A 12500-nucleotide genomic window follows, 5' to 3' on the forward strand; every position below is an offset into this window, starting at 1 on the left:
TTATTTATTATTGTATTTTACTATCCGTTCTTCCTAAATTACACCTAATATCCGGTTAGATAACACATTATATAAGGAAATTACCTACTTGATCTAATAAAAAAATCTTAAAAACAAAATTACTCCGTGGGAAGAGATCACTTTCTGACAAGAAAATCCCTCTGATTTCTAATTAACTTCCCCCTCTACACAGCACTGAGGATAAAAAAAATAAAAAAAAAAAAGTTTAAGGCAAGTGAAGAGTGACTCGTTCCCCTGTCAATCAATCTTAGCTGGAAAGAAAAAAAAATACACGAATCTGTTATCAGTTTTGTCGATCATTTAAAACTTTACATTTACTGAAATTGAGTAAACTAAGAGATGCTGATTAACTATTGAGAGAGAGAGAGAGAGAGAGAGAGAGAGAGAGAGAGAGAGAGAGAGAGAGAATGTCTTCAATACAAATTCGTTTTGTACAATACAAATTCGTTTTGTACCGGAAGTCTACAAATATAAAAATACGTTGACTACCTTCTATTAAACTTTTGTTATTTTACCCGACCCCACAACAACAACAACAACAACAACGACAACGACAACAACAACAACACTGGAGGATTTCTAGTGCAGGTATAAAACTGGATATCCTTAAGACAATTTTAATTCCCAAAGGACTAGAATAGCTCCATTCCGTGAAATCCATTTAACATAATAAAAGGGACTGAAAGTAGATTAATAACAAAAGAACTATGTTCGTATACACGAGTTTACCGACTTGTTGCTAATGAACAGTTTTTTAGTTTAAAATGATATAAAAATACCTCTAGGACTAGAGGTAGAGTTCTCTTGCTTGAGGGTACACTCGGGCACACTATTCTATCTTATTTCTCTTCCTCTTTTTTTTTTTTTTAAGTTTTTATAGTTTATATGTGAAATGTTTTATTTTAATGTTGTTATTGTTCTTGAAATATTTTAATTGTTAATTACATTTTTTTTAGTTTTCTTATTTCCCTTTCCTCACGGGGCTATTTTCCCTGATGGAGCCCTCGGGTTTATAGTATCATGCTTTTCCAACTAGGGTTGCAGCTTAGCAATTAATAATAATAATAATAATAATAATAATAATTATTATTATAAAAATAATAGCAATAATAATAATAATAATAATAATAATAATAATAATAATAATAATAATAAGAGTTAAAAATAAACTCTAGTGTAAGGTTCATTCCCCTTGAAAAATAGTGTACGATAATAAATAAGATCAGATAATTCATAACCTCTCTCTCTCTCTCTCTCTCTCTCTCTCTCTCTCTCTCTCTCTCATATGATCAAAACAAGTTAATTAATTTTATCTCTAACGAGTTCCATATGAAGAGAATTCTTACTTCCGTGTTCTTAACATTTTCTTCCTTCTCATTTTCGTCTTTGGGTTATTTAGATTAATTTCATCACACGGTTCTATCATGAGTGACCTTGACCTTATAATGATAGGCATGTGTCATAGCATCTGTCTACCATGGTCTTCTACTGTCTTGGGGTAGAGTTCTCTTGCTTGAGGGTACACTTGGGCACACTATTCTATTTTATGTCTATTCTTCGTTTTCTTTATTGAAGTTTTTATAATAAATAATATATATATATATATATATATATATATATACACATATATATAAATACATGAGCACGGCACAGTGAACACAGTACAGCTACAGTATAGGATGGGATAGGATGGGTGGGGGAAAGGAGGGGAGGAATTAGGAATTTGGAAGGATTGGAGGGGAAAGTGTTAAAATGAAGTACAGTGGGAGGTGAAAAGACTGGGGCAGACCCAACAGCTTTTTTTTGTTAGTTTATTCTGTCAACATCATACCTTTTGGACTACCAGGAAGTAATTTCTGTTGCCAGCCTCCAGGGACTTGTGTTTTCATGATTATTCCTTTTCCAAAGCGAACACCTTCTATTAAGTCCTGATTACTTGATATCTTCAATAGGGTTAGAACATAGGTTCACTGGTATGTAACAAAGAGTGTTTGCGCGGAATGACATTTATGAGTAATCTTAAGTAAACAAAGCACTTTTGAAGGGTGTGCCTTTCTTTAGATGTGTTAAGAAAATAACCAAATAAACGTAACCCAACTTCATGTAGAAAAAAAGGGGGGGGGGAGAAGAAGAAGAAGAAGAAGAAAAAGAAGAGTTAATAAGTCATGACATTCTGATGACGTCGAACTCCACAATAAGAAAATAACAGATTTCACTATAAACGAAAAAATAAATAAGACGGTACAAATAAAAAAGCTGAAAGCAAATATGTGTAATATAAAAAAAGGTAAATAAAAACAAAGCTGAAGAGACAACACTTACAAAAAGAGTCCTTGGAAAAAATAAAATGATGAAAGCAAAAATGTGTAATATAACAAAAAGCAAAATAAAACAAAGCTGAAGAAACAACACTTACAGAAAGAGTCCTTGGAAAAAATAAAATGATGAAAGCAAAAATGTGTAATATAACAAAAAGCAAAATAAAAACAAAAGCTAAAGATATAACTCACAAAAAGTCCCTTGGAAAACCTTTAACTGACCCTACCCCCACGACGACCCCTGACCCGAGTTGACAATGGCACTAAAGGCCCAAAATGCAGGGAAGAGTGTAGGGGGTGCCAGTGGAATGGCCAGGGCCAAAAGCTAAGAGAAATAACAAAAAAAAAACCAGGGACCCCCAAACGAAGACACGGGGGTTCTCAGGGATAAAAACGAATCCGTCAAGTCACATAAAAGAGAAATTTGCCAAAAACTTTTAATGTGGTGGCACCAGAGCTGTTAACAAGAAAACTACATTAAGGTCAGTAGCATAAAAAAACACTACTGCAGATACACTATCGCTTCTCCCTCCCTCATTTTTCTGTCTATTTTTTTTCCTTTTCCCCTTCATTTGTCTTTTTCCCTACTCTTGGATTCTTTTTTTTATTTTATTTTTCAGGAAATTCCCGGTGATTCTCTTAGCTTCCAAGAAAAGACACGAAATACGTTTCACTCCATTTGACTTCCCCTGATATTCTCTCTCTCTCTCTCTCTCTCTCTCTCTCTCTCTCTCTCGTTTTAAGTAACAATGGTGTTCGTCTAAGTACATTTATAAATGTAAGTGGCTTTTACTTGTACTTGTATATTGCTCTCTCTCTCTCTCTCTCTCTCTCTCTCTCTCTCTCTCTCTCTCGTTTTAAGTAACATTGGTGTTCGTCTAAGTACATTTATAAATGCAAGTGGCTTTTACTTGTACTTGTATATTGCTCTCTCTCTCTCTCTCTCTCTCTCTCCCCTCTCTCTCTCTCTCTCTCTCTCGTTTCAAGTAACATTGGTGTCCGTCTAAGTACATTTATAAATACAAGTGGCTTTTACCTTGTACTTGTATATTGTTCTCTCTCTCTCTCTCTCTCTCTCTCTCTCTCTCTCTCTCATCTTCTATCCAGCCTTGGCACTTCTCTCCTGACGGAAGGATCTCCAGTAATCATTTTAGCTTTGAAGGCTTCGGGCCCTTTTGTGTGATGCACCACATCGATGAATGGACTAGGGAGAGAGAGAGAGAGACACACACACACAGAGGGAAAAAGGGGGCTCCTATCCCTCTGAGACCGAGGGACATTTCCCTGGAGGCCATCATCATTACACCCACGAGAAGCCGACGTTTATGTAACGCTTTAGTAGCAAGCGGTTTTCTCTCTTTATCATCGCCGCTTCTCTCTTTCCCTTCCGGCGACCCGGTTAAAATAAGCGGAAGGCCTTGGTTTTATCTATAAGTGTATGTTCTCAGGAGAGTCCCTTCACAATGGTAAAGCCTCGGGAATAAAAAATATAAAAAACAGGGACCTCCATACATCCCATATTCGTCGTAAATCACGCCACTGATTTTAATTAGAACGGACAACTGTCGGATAAAAATGTAGGATTCTTTTGAGGGAGTATTTTGACATCCAAAGGAATTTATTGTCACTCTTAATTTATTCCCCCCGCGTTTAATTGCTGAAGTTTTTACCTTTCGAGTGAATGAACTTTTGAATCGTTTAAAACTCTCGCCACTGCTGCATTTTCTGTGACAGGGGAGGAAAGCAAAAACAAAATACATCCCTTCATAAGGAATCAATGAAAAAAATCAAAACCCGGTGGAAATGATTTTTGGGTCAAAATCTTAAAATAATTGACATCTCATTTAAACCTTTATTCTGTCAAAACATTAAAACAATTGACATCTCATTCAGACCTTTATTCTGCCCAAACACTAAAACATTTGAAATCTCATTTATACCTTTATTCTGCCAAAACACTAAAACCATTGACATCTCATTTATACCATTATTCTGCCAAAACACTAAAACAATTGACATCTCATTTATACCTTTATTCTGCCAAAAACACTAAAACAATTGACATCTCATTTATACCTTTATTCTGCCAAAACACTAAAGCAAAATAATAAATGTTTATCAATCGTAATCTATTCTGCCAGAACACTAAAGCAATAATAAATGTTTATCAGTCGTAAATCTATTCTGCCAGAACACTAAAGCAATAATAAATGTTTATCAATCGTAATCTATTCTGGCAAAACACTAATACAACAATAAATGTTTATCAATCGTAATCTATTCTGCCAGAACACTAAAGCAATAATAAATGTGTATCAATCGTAATCTATTCTGCCCAGAACACTAAAGCAATAATAAATGTTTATCAATCGTAATCTATTCTGCCAGAACACTAAAGCAATAATAAATGTTTATCAATCGTAATCTATTCTGCCAGAACACTAAAGCAATAATAAATGTGTATCAATCGTAATCTATTCTGCCAGAACACTAATACAATAATAAATGTTTATCAATCGTAATCTATTCTGCCAAAACACTAATACAATAATAAATGTTTATCAATCGTATCTATTCTGCCAGAACACTAAAGCAATAATAAATGTGTATCAATCGTAATCTATTCTGCCAGAACACTAAAGCAATAATAAATGTTTATCAATCGTAATCTATTCTGGCAAAACACTAATACAACAATAAATGTTTATCAATCGTAATCTATTCTGCCAGAACACTAAAGCAATAATAAATGTGTATCAATCGTAATCTATTCTGCCAGAACACTAAAGCAATAATAAATGTTTATCAATCGTAATCTATTCTGCCAAAACACTAAAGCAATAATAAATGTTTATCAATCGTAATCTATTCTGCCAAAACACTAAATCAATAATAAATGTTTTATCAATCGTAATCTATTCTGCCAGAACACTAAATCAATAATAAATGTTTATCAATCGTAATCTATTCTGCCAGAACACTAAAGCAATAATAAATGTTTATCAATCGTAATCTATTCTGCCAGAACACTAAAGCAATAATAAATGTTTATCAATCGTAATCTATTCTGCCAGAACACTAAAGCAATAATAAATGTTTATCAATCATAATCTATTCTGCCAAAACACTAAAGCAATAATAAATGTTTATCAATCATAATCTATTCTGCCAAAACACTAAAGCAATAATAAAATGTTTATCAATCGTAATCTATTCTGCCAAAACACTAAAACAATAATAAATGTTTATCAATCGTAATTAAATTATCTTGTAAAGGGTCACACTCAGAAATAGAAACAGAACTTCTACAACAAAACGAAGTCTGCTGGTATATATGACCCATCCTTAACGTTAATTTTAAAAATACAATTCAAAATGCAATTTCATACTTATTGGAAAAGCATAAAATAAACATTTCAGCTTATCCTAAATGATTAGCTCCAACTGCAATTTATTGCATATTCAAGTACGCAGACGATAACTTGTTTTAATAACGCATATTACCATTAACATGATGAACATTTATTAACGCTAAGGAAAAAAAAGCCATCAACAGGAAGAAAATTTATCAACGCTAAGGTAAAAAATGCAAGCAGTAAATAATATGAAGAAATTCTCCAAGCATATACATGCGATGAGAGAACAACACACTTGTATGAGAATGAGTGGATGACACTACTGCCCCAATTTAAGAGAGAGAGAGAGAGAGAGAGAGAGAGAGAGAGAGAGAGAGAGAGAGGAAAGCACGTGTAACAACCTCATGCGTTACAAAAAGGGTAATTCTTTTGTTTTTCTTTTTATTAAAATATAATTTTGAATGAGTCTCCCAGGGAGCTCAAGGTTTTCTTTAGTCACTAAGTGACATAAAAACAGAAATTTCAAAATCCCCTTGTCACTACGTGATATAAAAACGGAAATGTTAAAATTAAGATATTAAAATGAAGAGATCGCTGTTGGGGCATTTGAGATTATTCTATATTTCTTTAAGATGTCAAATAAAATATAATGTTCAACTCTAAAAGTACCTCCCCTCTCTCTCTCTCTCTCTCTCTCTCTCTCTCTCTCAAGTCCAATTGAGGAGTGATTTCACAGATAAAACTGAACTGTCTTACGATGTTTCTGAAATATTCTTCTCTCTCTCTCTCTCTCTCTCTCTCTCTCTCTCTCTACTGAGGAGTGATTTCACAGAGACAACTGAACTGTCTCACGATGTTTCTGAAATATCCTTCTCTCTCTCTCTCTCTCTCTCTCTCTCTCTCTCTCTCTCTCAGATGACAACCTAATCTTATTACAATTAAACCTCCATCTATTCCATGTACCTAGGAATCTGTCACGAGGAACGAAGATAAACGTTAATTACAATAGCAAGATAATACATTTCAAATAGCCCTCTTTCCCCGGTATCTAAATATCATGCAAATTTACATACTGCCTTCCACCCGAAAGTTAAAAGCTTCTTTGGAAATTAAGTAACACTGGAAAACAAAACCTAATCAAAACTTTCCTTTGGTTATAATTGTATTGAAAACTTTACTCTCCCGTGAGAGACCAAAAAAAAAAAAAGAAGAGGAAACGTGCGATAATATTTTGGCCAAGGCGCCTTACATACAAAGGGAATAATAAATTATAATACAAATAATAATAGCACTACTACTACTACTAAAATAATAATAATAATACTGAAGAAGAAGAGGAAGAGGAGGAAGAAAGAAGAGAATGAAGCAGAAGAGGAAGAGGAGGAAGAAAGAAGAGAATGAAGCAGAAGAGGAAGAAGAGGAAGAAAGAAGAGAATGAAGCAGAAGAGGAAGAGGAGGAAGAAAGAAGAGAATGAAGCAGAAGAGGAAGAGGAGAAAGAAGAGGAGAGGAGGAGAAATAAGATGGAAAGGAAGAAGAGGAGGAAGAGGAGGAGAAAGAAAGAAGAGGAAGAGGAAGAGGAAGAAGAAAAAAACGAAGAAGAAGCTCGGATAATTCAAATGATTAAAAACCACCATCCTCTAACTTTATTACAAATAAAAGCAATATTTTTTTTTTGAAAGCACATTAAATGTATTCATAACATCATCATACACAGACGGTGTTACGTTCAATAAAAAGAACATACTGTAATGGTTATTTCACGTACTTATGCTCTGGTTCCTTCATCCCTCAAATTATTAGATAATGTAAGCAAAATAATTTGACGTTTTTAAGACTTAGAATTCTTAAAAGATCAGATAATTGAATATTAAACTAGTGACAAAACACTAATCGTTAAATATACACAAATAAACATCTCTAAATTAATATCTATATGATTGAAACTCTTATTGAATGAAATTACAATACAAAAACACTAGAGAACATCCATTTAAAGAAATAGACTTCAACACCTAAGTGGATATAAACAAATAATTAATGAAAAAAATTCTCTCCCTTCAATTCATTAAAAAATGGATGCAAACTCACTCACTCCTCTCTCTCTCTCTCTCTCTCTCTCTCTCTCTCTCTCTCTCTTGATGAAAAATGAAAAATTATCTCACTTCATTTCATTAAAATAAATGTGAACCTCTCTCTCTCTCTCTCCTCTCTCTCTCTCTCTCTCTCTCTCTCTCGATGAAAAATGAAAAAATTATCTCACTTCATTTCATTAAAATAAATGTGAACCTCTCTCTCTCTCTCTCTCTCTCTCTCTCTCTCTCTCTCTCATATATATATGTATAATTCTTAGCACCCTCTTCTAACAAATTTCCTTCAATGCGTTTCATACTGCTACTTAGCTTGCATAATTCAATTAAACTGGCAGAAGAATAACAAAAAAAATTTTCCTGAGAAAGATTCACATAAATAACTGAGGAGATATGAAAGTTGGTTGCCATCCTCTCTCTCTCTCTCTCTCTCTCTCTCTTCTCTCTCTCTCTCTCTCTCTCTCTCTCTCTCTCTCTCTCTCTCTCTCTCTCTTTATATATATATATATATATATATATATATATATATATATATATATATTAAATCAATGAATAATGCATATGGCGTCAGTTACTCTTTCCGAAAAAGATATTAGCATTTCACATATGCATTAAACTGTGTGAAAAGGAAAAATACCAAAACAGGATTCCCTAAAGCATTGAAGTAAATAGAATCTATAGCATAGAAATAAGAAACAGTAATAAATCCAGTGTTAATGTATGGATCAGAAACTTGGACTTTAAGACGAAAAAATAAAGCAAAGCTTGAGAGAACAGAGATGAGAATTCTAAAGTGGATTACGGGAATGTTATTATTTGAAAGATTTGTAAATAATGAAATAAAAAGAATAGTAGGTGTAGTGAAGAATAAAAAGATAACATGAGTGGATAAGAAGGAAAAAAAGAGAAACAACACACGCTTCAAAATATATGCACCTTTCTATTGGGTTATATCGAGATATATCTTTTCTACGGTTATTCAAATTTATATCAATCATCAGAGAAACATAGACAATGCTTAGATTGATCAGAGCTGTTAAAATCCTAGCGATTTCCTGCATTTATTTTGTGAAAGATATAACAAGAGCAAAAGCACAAGAAAACCTATAAGTGAAGAAATGTAACTTTTTTTTTCTATCAATCTTGAACATCAGAAGAGTAAAATGAGGTTACAAAATTGATACTAAAAGCGACCACCCCTTAATGCTGACTATCTTCATTCATATTGCCAAATTGATGCAGAAAGACAAACAAATAACATCGTAAACAAATTCATTAAAATATATTTGCTTGCACTATGCACACAGGTTCCCAATACTATAATTGAGGCCACCCTGCAGTAACAATACACATAACATCATCTAATATTCTATGGCTGAAGTGATGAACAAATAGGGAGGAATACAAGACATCAATTTTCTTCAGGCGGAGATAGAGTTGCAATATTCTCCGAATGCCGTAACCATTCATATGGCAACATCAACTCTTCTCTGCTTTAATGCTTATGACGGAAGAATAAGAAAGCATAGTGTAAACATGCATAAATCACTCCAGTGTAAAGCATACATAAAAACAAATTAGGAGTATATCTGGGCGAATATATATTTGTTTTCATATCTACAGTACATAAAACAAACAACAGAGATAACAAGGGGTTCAGTGGCCACATTGCTCACCTAACCACTTTCACCAAATCCACGTTTATGATTTAAATTTTTCTTATTTATTCCTCGCATAACTTTTGATCTCATTTGATCTAATTTAGGGCCCCATTGAACAGAGCTCGTTTTTTGCACTATGTAAATACAATTTCCTTTGGAAAAAAAAAACACCATCTACAACTTTATCTTCTTGAGAAGCTTATTTTTAAAGGTTTTCCCTACAAGATCTAACGTCTAATCGCTATCATGGCCTGGGAGTTAGGCTAGAAGGTTGGTTCAAATTAACTTGAATCTAAAATAAATAAGGAAACTTTCAAGCATATTTCGTCATTACTGACGCCGTAATTCTAGAATAAAAGAATGTGAAATGTCTCCTAATTTCATTAATTCTTTATATATCCCTTTGAAAGGGGACATAACTACACATAACAAATTTGAAACCCCTTTCAAATAATTTCTATAGACTGGCTTTGGGAGGTAAAAAAAAAAATATTGAAGGTTTACGAGTAAAATATTTATTATTAGAGATCTTTTGGAAACAGTAAGATCAGTATCAGCAGCAGCACTTCCACTAAAGGAATAACAGCAGAACATTCTGCAATACCAGCAGCACACATAACAACAGTAATAGCAGCAAAACCTTCGGCAACAGTAATACCAGCACCACAGAGCAACATTAATAGCAGCAAAGCCTTCGGCAACAGTAATACCAGCAACACACATAGCAACAGTAATATCAACAGCACACATAGTATTAGTTATATCAGCAGCAGACATAGCGATAGTAATAGCAGCACCACCTGCAGCCACAGTAATAGCAACATTAATAGCAGCACCACCCTCGGCAACAGCAATACCAGCTCCAAATTCAACCATCAGTAATACCAGCACCACCTTCCGTAACAGAAATACCACCAGCACCTACAATAAACACCAACAGTAGCACCTCCGACAACAGTAATACCAACAAGGGCAAAGCATCAGAGCGTAAAAATATTCCCGCTGAAGACCGGCAATATTTCACGCGGGATGTTTCCGACTCATTTAAAGTAACAAAGCCAAGAGTTTTTTCTGAAGACACTGTTTTTTTTCCTATCCCTCTCTTTGCCCAGACGTGTAGATATATCAAAGTTTGGGGGGAAAGGGGCCCACGGAAGATTTATGTCTCAACTCGGCCAACCGATTTATGCATTAACACCATCTTCATATTTTATTTCCGGAATTATTAATGGCGGGATAATCACGATCCGGTGATGTGTAAATGATGCTGATAAATGTAGAGGGAGCACCTTATCCACCTTCTATCTTAACCCCCCCCCCCTCCCCCCACCCCCAAACCCCCCCTTCCCCTATCTCCCTCTCTTACTTAATCTTGGGGTGAAATGTCACCGGAAACGTCAGAGAGATTCCAATTTATGTCTGATCATTAATAGTTTTCCTTTTAAGCTGACATTTAGGTGAAATTTCAAAATGACGTTAGGTGCACAAAGACAAATCTGCTGTCTTCCTGTCACTCAACAAAAATATATAAAAAGGAATATGCATTAGAGAAATACAAAGAAACAGAGGGACACATACATTCAGTATATATATTTACATGTATACTCGAAACCAAATCTGGGGATCACCTGTCAGGGACGTTATCACATAGGCCATAATAGGTAATACCTCCTAGAAGAAAATTAGGAAGAACCGTGTTGTAGATTCCTATCATCCTCAAGTTACAGCACATTTCGAGGTTAAAACCTTCAATGAAGTAAAGAATGTGATACAATCCAAGTTAAAAATAGGCCATAATAGGTAATGGTAATACCTCCTAGAAGAAAATTAGGAAGAACCGTGTTGTCGATTCCTATCATCCTCAAGGTACAGCACATTTCGAGGTCAAAATCTCGATTGAAGTAAAGAATATGTTACAATCCAAGTTAAAATTTTTATTACTATTTGTGTTTAACCACCAATATCTTGATCATCGGATACACAAGTGACCATAACAGCAATGCCTATGCCACTTCTATCTATCTTAAAATTCAAATTTGATGTGCTACTTTACTTCAAGTCACAATAATAAGTTTTATTTGACGTTAAACCATCTACTGTCTGAAGTAAAACGTATTATTCTGCCTAATTTATAAAAAATAAAATTACATTTATACTCCCTCAAATATCTTTAAAAAATAAGTCCTTGAGTTCTAAAAAATACAAGACCATAAAATAAATTTCAAACGATGGTTGACATTTGTACAATCTATAACTATAATAAAACACCATATAAAAACAAAGTAAACAGTGCTACAAAACAATTGCCTTCACTTCCCAAAATTACACAAAAACATTTATTCTGTTGCTAAGAAAATACAGGCGCACGAGTGGGGTTAAAGCGAGGCCTAAATGTCCATATAGTAAATTTAATTGGTATAATTATTCTTTGGGGAAGTCATTCCTAAAACGTATGAGACCAGTTAATTCACCGACGCATTAAGAGGCTTCTATTTTACAGCGAAATAATCCATTACTTGATGAGAGATGGAATAAAACGGGCTGAACACGGTGAAAACAGAAAGCCCACAGAGAGAGAGAGAGAGAGAGAGAGAGAGAGAAGAGGAGAGAGAGAGGAGAGAGAGAGAGAGAGAGTGAGGGAGAGAGAGAGAGAGAGAGAGAGAGAATCTTTACGTTTAAACAAATATTCAACTTGGTTTTACTTACAAATTTCTTGTCTGCAATATTTATATATATAATATATATATATATATATATATAGAGAGAGAGAGAGAGAGAGAGAGAGAGAGGAGAGAGAGAGAGAGAGAGAGAGAGACGACCAGGTTCGATTTTGTTTTAGCAAAATCTATATATTGTATTGTATCTCCGCTCAAATAATTCCATTCCAATCATTAAAACAATGTTCGTTCTTAGATTGCTTAACCCTCTTGCGTTGGCACCCCCAGGCAGTAAGCAAGAAATTATTGTATAACATTACGAGGGTCATACCCATTGTTGTTGAGGTCACACTTTGACTGCCATTAACTATAATTGAGAAGCGTTAAGGTAATCCCATA

Source organism: Palaemon carinicauda, chromosome 21 (assembly GCF_036898095.1).
Source record: "Palaemon carinicauda isolate YSFRI2023 chromosome 21, ASM3689809v2, whole genome shotgun sequence".
NCBI classification, from domain to species: domain Eukaryota; kingdom Metazoa; phylum Arthropoda; class Malacostraca; order Decapoda; family Palaemonidae; genus Palaemon; species Palaemon carinicauda.